We start from the raw sequence: 11,072 nt of genomic DNA, 5'->3' as shown, positions 1-11,072 counted from the left end.
GCAAACCACCTCCTGAATCATTTGGCCAAAGCTCACTTAATGATTAAAAGGCAAAAGAAAAAAGAAGCAGGAACTTTTTCCCTCCCATGGCTCTGGATCAGTTCCATTATGGATTATTATAAAAACCGCCCAGAATTGAAAAAGAAAAGATAACCAGTTTGACCCTAATTCAAAACTTACTTTTAATATTTAAGTGATCTGAATCTTTTATTAATGAGCTCATTGAAAGTAATTGTATGTCCCTGAGTTTGTCTATGAGAAGTGTAGAAAATTTTCAGTTTGTGAGATATATGATTATTTTAGCTATAGCCCCATAAGCTCTGTTAACAGTAATGTACAAAGCTATTTTAGGCGGAGGGAAGGCTGTTGAACAGTCTTCTTCTACCCCTCTTATGACATCTTATCAATGTAATAAGTTATATCCTCTATAATCACATGTGTCAAACACACAGCCCGAGGGCCAAATCCGTCCCGCCAGGCCTTGCAATGTGGCCCGCACCGTGCTGTCATCACTGCACTCCGCTGCGTTTCCATCACAATGACAGTTTATGACTGTTCAGTAAACCATTCGGCCCGCGATTTAGGCTGGATTTTAGATTTTGGCCCCTTCTCTGATTGAGTTCGACACCCCTACTCTATATAAATTTAATGCGCACCAAAAGAACAGGGCTTGTCACAATTAATGCTAGAATTATCCCAACCTCCTTACTTTAGTGTGTATGTGGAGAAAACAGGAAAGACATAATGGCTTATGTCCCTTCTGATCTGTCCCCTTCCTACTTGGAAATTACATGCTTTTCCCAGGTGCCTGTCGCATCACCTGCTCTTCACTGACCATTTGTTCCATCAGGGATCATACTCTCTTTACCGCTATGTAAGCTTTCTTTCTAGAAGTCCCATCAAGCTACACTTGATTTCATTAAATAGAAACGTAGATTCATGACCAACAGAACTGCTGCTTTAAGAGCAAAGTCCATGAAATTTCTCATGTCAGTGTGATTTCAACCTGCTGAACCCACAAGAGTTTGTAGAAGGGAGGTCAGCAAAATGAAATGCCCTACACACACCCTCAACTATAAGAGGAAGACAGGGGTTGGAGAACAAAATGAGATTGGTAATACTGATGGATCAAGTTATATATTTTTTCTACATCCTAGTTTTAGTATGTCAATGGTAATCGTGCTAAATGACCTTTCTGATAGTCCCAGAAAAGCTAACGACATTATACCCTTCCAAGGAAATGGCCTTGTACATAAACTTTCAGGTCTAAGAGCTCTGCCATGGAGCTGTCCGTCTGCCAATGGGAAGTTCTAGTCGGTTTCATTTTAGGAACTGTCTCTCGATGCTTCCAGCAATTCATTTTCTCAGTCTGATTTATCCAGTCAAGAAAACTCAAATGGGCCCTGGCCAGGTAGCTCAGTTGGTTAGACCGTTGTCCCCATATACCAAAGTTTCAGGTTCAATCCCCAGTAAGGTCACATATGAGAATCTACCAAGAGCAAGTGGCACAGGTTACAGAAAAGGTATTCTAGTCCTTTCATGCTCAGAACTTTAGCTCCTCAAGATGTTGGGGTCAAGGGTGTTATTCTTGACCAGGGTGACAACTAAACAACAATTATCACCTGTGTGTGGAGTCCAGGCACTTGATACTTGAATTTGTTTCAGTAACTATGCCTTTTCTTTTTCAACATTTTTATTTTTTAATTTAGAGAGAGAGAGAAACATCGGGTTGCTGCTCCACCCATGCATGCTCATTGGTTACTTCCTATATGTGCCCTGACCAGGGATCAAACCCACAACCTTGGCATATTGGAATGATGCTCCAACCAACTGAGCTACCCAACCAGGGCAGTAAGCTGTAGGATGGAGCTGTCTGTTCAATACTTGCTTCACAATATCAAGAAATAGAAATGTAACAACCATGAGGATATAGCAAACCAAACAACCACTGATAGGAACTGAAAAAATACAAAGTGCATATTCTGGGAACCCCCAAATGGCCAGAGAATCCCTTCATAAAACAAACAAACAAAAAATACAAAATGGAATATAATAGATCTCCAAGTACAAGATGGTTGATCCATAAAAAAAATGAATTTCTAAAAGCCATCTTTACAGTGACTATAATAACCATGACTGTGAAGACCAAGGTGCTAATGTCCAGTTTCCAAACATCTGGCCATTTCCAAGCAGATATATATCTTCTGCCATTAGAAAATAGGATCCATGAAACCCAGAAGTGTCCAATAAGGAAAAGTTTTAATTCTTAACTGATGGTTTTTACTAATGTCTCAATATAGAGTGTGGGTTTGTTCTGTAATCTGTAACATATGCAGATCTATCCAGTAGACTATCGGAATAGGCAGGGAAGTAAATCAAATATTGTATAAAGTCATACAGTGTTTGTTGAGAAAACAAACAGTAGAACTGATATAATTGGGGTGTGATAACGCACACATTCTTATTTTAAAAAATACTGTACAAGGGTAGCTAATCTAATATAATACAAATGACCAGGAACAAAAAGCAACTGGGAGAGAAATTTAAATCGAGTTATTGCATAGTCACTGTTTCTTGCAGCTTGTCTTCCTTTTTTACCCATGATTCCCATCCAACATGTGTATCGTGTGTACCATGCTTACATCACCAACAGCCAATGTTATAGGCTTCTCAGTTGAGATTTTTATTAGTTTTATTACCCTGGCTTTCTTCCCATTCCTACAAGGCAGTCCTGGCTTCAAGTAGACATCTATTACCCCAGACTCTTTAGATGTCACCTCTAGGTGGCCATGCACAGAGTTCTTAGCCCTTTCCAAGCAAATTCATTTACATGAATTCTGGTGTGTGTTTCTTCTATTTGTCCTCCTGTAAATTTAGTGGAGAATTGATGACTCAGCTCCTTTAGCAAATAAAAACTTCCACCTAAAGGTGCCTGAACAATTATATGCATTCTCCTACTATCTGAACCGTATTCCAGTTTCCCAAGTGTTTTTGCACTGTTCCAGTTTTCCAATTATTTCAACTTTTTTTTTTTTTCCTTTGGAACAAAATTCCACACAGTGTACTTAATGAAAACGATTCAGTTATCCATAAATTTCTGAGGTGAGTAAAGGCCATTCTGAGGTAACCTGTTGGCTATGTAAATAGTTCTTGTCTCACTTTGATGTGGGATCGAACCTGCAACCTTGGTGTCTTCTGACGTTGCTCTAACCAACTGAGCTGCCTGGCCAGGGCTCATTTAATAATTTTTAATTTCCTTATAGTACGCCACCAAACATTTTGATATGCTCAACATTTTTTCCCCCAGGGGAGAGCGTGAAAAAATGATGCAGTTGCATTTCCCACTTTTTTGGGAAAAATCACCGGGGTCAGCACATCTGGAGTGCAATGGATAAACCTTGCTCTGGAAAGACCACCTTTCTGACCATGGTATTTCCCTTGCCAGGTAAGTATTCAACATATATATATATATATATATATATATATATATATATATATATATATATATTATTGATTTTTAAAGAGAGGAAGAGAGAGGGATAGAGAGTTAGAAACATCGATGAGAGAGAAACATTGATCAGCTGCCTGCTGCACACCTCCTACTGGGGATGTGCCCACAACCAAGGTATATGCCCTTGTCCAGAATCGAACCTGGTACCTTCAGTTTGCAGGCCTACTCTCTATCCACTGAGCCAAACCGGCTATGGCTCAACTAATATTTTTTGAACACCTACTATGAGACAGGCATATTCAAACAGGAAATGGAACAATAAACAAAATGAAGCTCCAGCTCTCATGAAGCCTACATTCTAGTAAAGGAAACAATTTCAGTAACCACAGTAGACAGCCATTGTCGATGTCTGTAGTGCTGAAGGTTTAATATACTCTGGCTTTAATTACCTGTCTTGCAATGTACACTTTTCATGTAATCAGGAGATTTTATCTCCACTGCATGTTATTAAAGCACCAACTTAGTAATAAGATGTTCAAATGTAACTCAACAGGTAGGGAAGGGCATAATGACATCAAGGTCATTAACTTTTGGGCTTATTCTATGCACAGATTCGTTAATACCCTTTAGGATCATACCCACAGACTAATTTGCTAACCTGGCCAGTCTTCCTTCAGAGGCATTGTCGAGAAGCCAGGCAATGATAGATTACCCGTCTATTAGCACTATTGGAAAAACAGTTAACATCCACACCTAGAGGCTGGTACTTTAAGAGGCTTATGAGACAATGGTGTCATTGTGATCCAATGTGGCCCAGGCAGCCTTCACATGAGAGCTCTCCAGGCTTCCTCTGCCTCCGCCAACCAGGAAGATCATGAGGTAGCTCTTCACCTTGGATGAGATCCTGGGGATGGGGATGGGATTGTAGCCTTTATTTCTGTGCTGCTTCTGCAGGATAGTGTTCAAGAATTCCTGAATTCAACAGTTAGCTCAGATAATTTAAGAGAATAACAAGCCCTAGTCAGTGTGGCTCAGTTGATTGAAGCATCGTCCTGTGCATGGAAAGATTGCAGGTTCGATTCCTGATTGGGGCACATATCCAGGTTGCAGATTCAGTCTCTTGTCTGGATGCATAAGGGAGGCAACCGATTGGTGTTTCTCATGTTGATCTCTCTCTCTCTCTCTCTCTCTCTCTCTCTCTCTCTCTCTCTCTCTCTCTCTCTCTCTCTCTCTCTCTCTTCCCTTTTCCCTGTCTCCAAAGTTGATAAAAATGTATCCTCGGGTGAGAATTAAGAGCATGACAAATGTGATGGGACAATCTGAGCATCATAATAAATAGTATCAACAACAAATTATGACCCATTGAATAAAGTAGGAATCTATGAGTCTATACTGGTATAAATAAATAGCCAAACAAATTCACAGAGAAGAGAAACATCTTCCTTACTGTAGAATGCCAACTAAAAAATACAGAAGGGACAATAGAATTATAAAATCACCATTTTTAATCATCACAGTAATTAATAATTGACTCAGGCAAGAATCATCAATGGGTACTAAAGCTAGTGGGTGAAGTTTGATGAGAATCAGAATATTTACAGAGTCTCCCCACAAGCTACTTTTTAACAATAAAATGAAAAAATTATTATTTTATTTTATTTTTTTAAGAGTTTATTTGAGCCAAAACCGGTTTGGCTTGGTGGATAGAACATCAGCCTTCGGACTGAAAGGTCCCAGGTTCGATTCCTGTCAAGGGCATGTACCTTGGTTGTGGTCACATCCCCAATGGGAGGTGTGCAGGAGGCAGCTGATTGATGTTTCTCTCTCATTGATGTTTCTAACTCTCTATCCCTCTCCCTTTCCTCTCTGTAAAAAAATAAATAAAATATATTTTTAAAAAAAGAGTTTATTTGAGCTAAACTCATTAAATATTCTGGGAAGCAAGATCTCAAGTGCAAAATAGTAATTTAAAGTGCAGGAACCTGACTGGCACTATCTTAACCGAGTCATGAAAGGTAATTTCAACAGTAATGGAACAAATCACCTCCTGATACTGTGTGCCGACACCACAGCATCACTGCTGTGGTATTCCTGCTAAGAATGCATAGCCTGAATCTAATCATGAAGAAATACAGACATCCCAAGTTGAGAAAGCTCTACAAAACACTGGCCTGTAACTCTTCAAATACGCCAAGGTCAGGAGAGGTGACAAAGTGTGGAAAATCTATTCCAGGTTAATGGAGATGGAGACAATGTTAACTTGACAACTGAATGCATGACATGATCTGTCATTTTCTTCTATTATATTGGATATTTTGGGGGAAATTGCAAAATTTGAATGAGGTCTGTAGTTTAGGTAATATCATTGAATCAGCAGTGACATAATTTTTATAATTATACTATGGTTATGAAAGAGAATTGCTCTTGTTTTTAGGAAATACACACTGAAGTAGGAAAAAGGGCTTCATGTCTGCAGCTTATTCTCAAAGACAAAACATTTCAGAAAAAAAATAAATAAATAAATAGATACATGCACCAAGAGAGTCTTTAAAGAGAGACCGTGTACAAGCACACACTAGGCATTGGCCTAAGTTTCTAGAAAAAAAGAATTGGAAGTAACAAGCAGCTTATTCATGCCTCATGTCAGGAGTTCTGAGAACATACCTCCAAATGCTATTATTGGATACCAGTGAAAATGTATGGTGTGAGTCAAGATAAGCAGCCCACATGGCAGGAAGTCTTACATACCAGTGAGTCATTCCCTGTGTTTGAGAACACTCCCCTAACCCTAAGTCAGTGCAGTCCATACCAACTTCAATTCCACAAACTCCTCTACCAAAAACTCTTTCTTCCTCCCTCCCTCCCTCCCTCCCTCCCTCCCTCCCTCCCTCCCTCCTCTCCTTCGAGTACATTTATTAAAGCTGGAGACAGTGAAGCAAGGGTTTAGGATAGAAGAAGTAACAGGAGGGAGCCTAGGCGGGGCTGCTTTCACTCTCTAGAAATGCTGTAGGAAAGAAATGCATCTTGCTGGGGCTGTTTTGGCTCACTGAGAAGACAGAGAAAAGAGTACCTTGGCGACAGGTTCAGGCAGTTAGCCCTGGATGAGCTGTTGCTGCCCACTGCTCCCCTGGTTGTAAATCTCATGGGGTCCCTTAGGGTTTAGGAGACATGTGCCTATGGGGGAAGAGAAGGGGAAAGGAAATGGCTGGAGCTTGCTCCCAGGAGGGAGAGGGCACCCAAAATTGTTTGTTTCTTTAACTTTACATTGAGTCATTGAGGTCACAAATTCCAGAATAATCCATTTTCTGATGAACAGGTTTTATCTAAATAAATCCAAATATTTTTTCTAATGTGGGGATAAGATATTAGCTAATATAGGGACAAAGGTCAAAGCTGATTAAAAGCCAGCATAGCCAAAACCGGTTTGGCTCAGTGGATAGAGTGTTGGTCTGCCGACTGAAAGGTCCCAGGTTCGATTCCGGTCAAGGGCATGTACCTTGGTTGTGGGCACATCCCCAGTAGGGGGTGTGCAAGAGGCAGCTGATCGATGATTCTCTCTCATTGATGTTTCTAACTCTCTATCCCTCTCTCTTTCTCTCTGTAAAAAATCAATAAAATATATATATATTTTTTAAAAAGCCAGCATGATTGAACCACCACCACCTCTCTTTGCTTCTTATTTCTATATCACTGTGGGCAGGAAGCAGCCATATTGGGATACAAATTTTGCTTGTTTCTTAAAAAAAAACACACACCCAAAAAACAGAAAAACAAAGAGGGTTTATTTTAAGAATGTACAGGAACTTATACTCTAAATGTCCAAAAATACATATTCTAGGGATTCTTATCACCTCAGACCCCCACTACAGCTTCTCTTTAATCTTTTTAAACATCCTGTTAAGAGGTTGTAGCTACATCTGTATCAGGAAGCATAATATAATAATAATTGATCAGACATCAAAAGCACCTGGCTAGTTCTTACATAGACCTTTAGCCTCCTTTCCCACCAGCACCATGTTCTTTCCCGTTTCCCCTGGGAAATTACTGTGAATTTCTGCCAGATCAGGAATTTTTCCAGGGAGAGACCATGAGTACTAAGAAAGCAGACAAACAGCACCTGAAGGTAAGATGTAATCCTTTTTCAGGCCCACCCACTCTTTGATTTCATTCTCCACATTGAATTTAGATTAACCGGTGGAATTGCAAGTCCTCAGTTTTGTATGAGGGAGAGGCCCTCTACCTGACCTATGCCAGGAATTTCCTTTTGATTGTCACGGGATGAATTTAGAACCGTCCTTCCCGCCCAGTATTATAGCAAGAACCACATTGTTTGTCTTAAGAGGACGGTGAGTCTAATGTATGTGTACACTCAGCAAGTGTTTCTCAGTCATAAAATATTAGCATTAGGGAAAGTTTTAAATAGCTTAGCTGCCAATACTGGCAGTTCTGACAAATGGTCACCAGCCAAGAGTATTATTTGTTATAACAAGGAGCTCCCCATGGAGCCGGGCAGCCCATCTCGGTGCTGGACAGCTCTCATTGTAACACTTGCTTCTGGAGGTTCTTTGGCGCCTCAGAGAATGTCTCCGCCTCTCCCTGTCACAACCCTTCCCACATTTGGTGGCTGGTCATGCATCCCAATAAGCCAACACCAGGTCTTGTAAAATGATTTTCCAGATCATGTCGAGTAATTAAATTCACGAACCTTTGAAAGTTAACCACAGTTAGCTCTGGAAGGTAAGATTATGGCTCTGTTTTTTATTTCCCTCCTCATATGTAAATTCCAACCTTACAGTGAATACTGAGTAACAAGGACAACAGCGATTCTTTTTATTGAGTTTATTCTAGATGCCAGTCCTGGCCTGCATATATAACTTTCCTACCGTAACCCAGAGAGATAGGAACTACAGTGATTTCCCTTGTACACATGCAGAGACAAGAGGGATTAAGTGAGTTGCCAAGGGCACCCGGCTAAGACAATGGCTGAAAAGAAATTCAAGCCCAGCTTTCCTGATTTTTAACCATCCCTCTTCTAACAAGAAAAACTATTATTTATTTTTGTCTTGTCTTAGTGTCGTGTCCCAAAATTGATACAGTATGTCCTTTTGATCTGAACATCGCAAAGTACACTGAATTATTATATCCTTTGATCTGGACACAGTACATCTAATAATGCCCCTTGGACTGTATTTGATTTTTCATTTGTGATAGAAGATTACTGTCTCATATAGAGCTTTCAGAAAATCCTTTGGTTCTTATTTTCTTCTTCCCCTTGACTCACTCCCTCTTCTCCCCTCCTCCTCTGCCACCCCACCAGCTCTTACACCTCTAGCAATCATTTTAGCATCCTAGCTGTTAACATTTTTCTCCATGCTCATATAATCACATATAGACAAATCACAAATGCATGCATATTCAATATAGATATTTTTGTCATTTGGAAATTAAATTAAAATAATTTCTTGTGTAAAATCTCTAAATCAGCTGGTAGAGTACCAATTCATTCCCTTTAATGGATCTTCCAAATGGATGTACTATAATTTTTGCAGATATACCCCTGTTGATGGGCATGCATAGTATTTAGAGTTTGTGTGTTGTTACTTGCAACGCTGCACTAATAAATATCCTTGTACATGTTTTTCACTATGCTTATACTTCAATAGTTTTATTGAAACTAGTGGTTTTATTTCAATAGGATAGATTCTTAGAACTGAGATTGCTGGGTGAAAGGGTATTAATGTTTTAAAAATAATAGATGTTGCCCGATTGCTTTCATTATATATTTCAATCACAGCACATGAAAATACCCTTTTCCTTACATCCCTACATTGTATTTAGCACCCATTCTATGATAGTTAAATCCCTGTGTCCAAGGAAAATACTTAAATCTAATAAAGATTATTTACTATGAATCAACAGTAAGCCTAATCCTAAATGACAAAATGGTGAAACTTTAATTCAAAATAAAAACCTATACATTGAGTTGTTAATTAAATACATCTCTCATGTCTTTTTTACTCTTAATTGTAAATTTATGTATAATACACATGTAAAAGTGTGCCCAAATCATAAGTACACAGATCAATGAAATGCTGAAAATAAACATCCATATCACCACCACCCAGGTCAAGAAATAGACATTACCAGTACCCCAAAAACCTTCATGGCCCTCCCAATCATTGCCCCCTTTTTCCTTCCTCAAGAGGATGATAGTTTTGTCTGGTTTTGAAATACACAGAAAGAGAACCATGTAGTATGTACTCTTTCGTGTGTGTGTGTGTGTCTGGTTTATCAAAGGGCGAAGTTTCTCCATGTTGCATATAGCAACAGTTCCCTCATCTTTATTGCTGCACAATAGTTCATTTTAAGAATAATGTAAAATGAGAGAGAATCCAAGATGGCTGCACAGGTAAACACCTAGCCACAGCCATACACAACAATTTCAATAAAATACAACTAAAATATAAAATGAACATTACCCAGAACTACAGGAAAGTTGACTGACTGGAAATTCTACAACGAGAAGCAAGGAGAAAACCAGAAGGAAGAGCGGAGGAGCTGTAAAAGCCTAAGGTACGGAGACACGCGGCACGTGGAGAGGACAGAGCCGGAGAGGAGGGCAGCTGAGTGCCTGGCGGGCGTTCCCTAGCGGGAAGGAGATAAAAGCTCCAACTGTGCTGGGCCCCAGTTCCAACTACTCTGAACCCCAGTTCTAGGCCAGACCCCGGGGACCCAGGCTCATCCATAGGGAGCTGGGCTGAAAGGCGGAGCCCCGGGGGAGCGGTGAAAGGAGGTCCTGGAGGCGCGCACATTGCGCGCAGAGAAGGGACGGTTGGCTGTGCCGCGGGATTGCCCTGGCAGGAAGGAGACTGGTCTGAACGCCACCTCCAACTCCACTTCCATCTGAACTGAACCCCAATACCCGGCTCATTGGGGGAGAGCATAGACTGTTTGGCAGCAGGTGAAAATCGAGGGCACCTTTCTCTCAGAGGCGCTTGCAGCGAGTACTGAAGGACCCTGAGACTCAGGAGCCGCATAGGGCGGGGCTGACGGAAGCCAAGGTTGTAGGCTCCACCCTGAAACTCCGCCCCATCAGGGAAGCTGCAAAAATGCCAAGACGAAATAGATCACAAACATAAGAAATGGAGGACAAAAAGCGACTGGATATAGAGTTCAAATCTACGCTTATAAGGTTTTTCAAGAATTTCCTAGAAAAGATCGATAAGACCTATGAGGATATGAAAAGGGATCAACTGGAATTAATAAGGAATCAACAAGAAATGATAAGGTATCAACAAGAAATAAAGAATACATTGTCTGAAATAAAAAATATTATACAGAGTCCTAAAAACAGAATGGAAGATCGCAAGAATGAAGTCAAAGATTTGGAACATAAAGAGCCAGAAGACACTCCTCCGCAGAAGCTAGAAGGCAAGAGAATCCAGAAAATTGAAGATAATGTAAGAAACCTCTGGGACAACTTCAAGCGAACCAACATCAGAATTATGGGGGTCCCAGAAGATGAGAGAGAGCAAGATATCAAAAACATACTGAAAGAAATAGTGACAGAAAACTTCCCCCACCTGATGAAAGAATTAGACTTACAAGTCCAGGAAGCGCA

General features: G+C 40.3%; 1 long non-coding RNA gene and 1 other non-coding gene across 2 annotated transcripts in view; one reads left to right on the top strand and one right to left on the bottom strand.

Moving 5' to 3' along the window:
* Positions 1 to 3,297: 3,297 nt before the first annotated feature.
* Positions 3,298 to 3,453, bottom strand: LOC118727528. The gene has a single exon (XR_004990608.1). It is a non-coding gene; the product is annotated as a U1 spliceosomal RNA (small nuclear RNA).
* Positions 3,322 to 11,072, top strand: part of LOC123652973 — a 32,607-nt gene continuing 24,856 nt past the window's right edge. The window contains exon 1 of the long non-coding RNA XR_006742566.1: positions 3,322 to 3,445. This is a non-coding gene — a long non-coding RNA (uncharacterized LOC123652973). The remainder of the gene's footprint in view (positions 3,446 to 11,072) is intronic.

This window comes from Pipistrellus kuhlii, unplaced genomic scaffold, assembly GCF_014108245.1.
Source record: "Pipistrellus kuhlii isolate mPipKuh1 unplaced genomic scaffold, mPipKuh1.p scaffold_m20_p_24, whole genome shotgun sequence".
NCBI lineage: Eukaryota > Metazoa > Chordata > Mammalia > Chiroptera > Vespertilionidae > Pipistrellus > Pipistrellus kuhlii.
The sequence above is the reverse complement of the archived record's forward strand: the minus strand, read 5'-3'. Positions and strand labels throughout refer to the sequence as shown.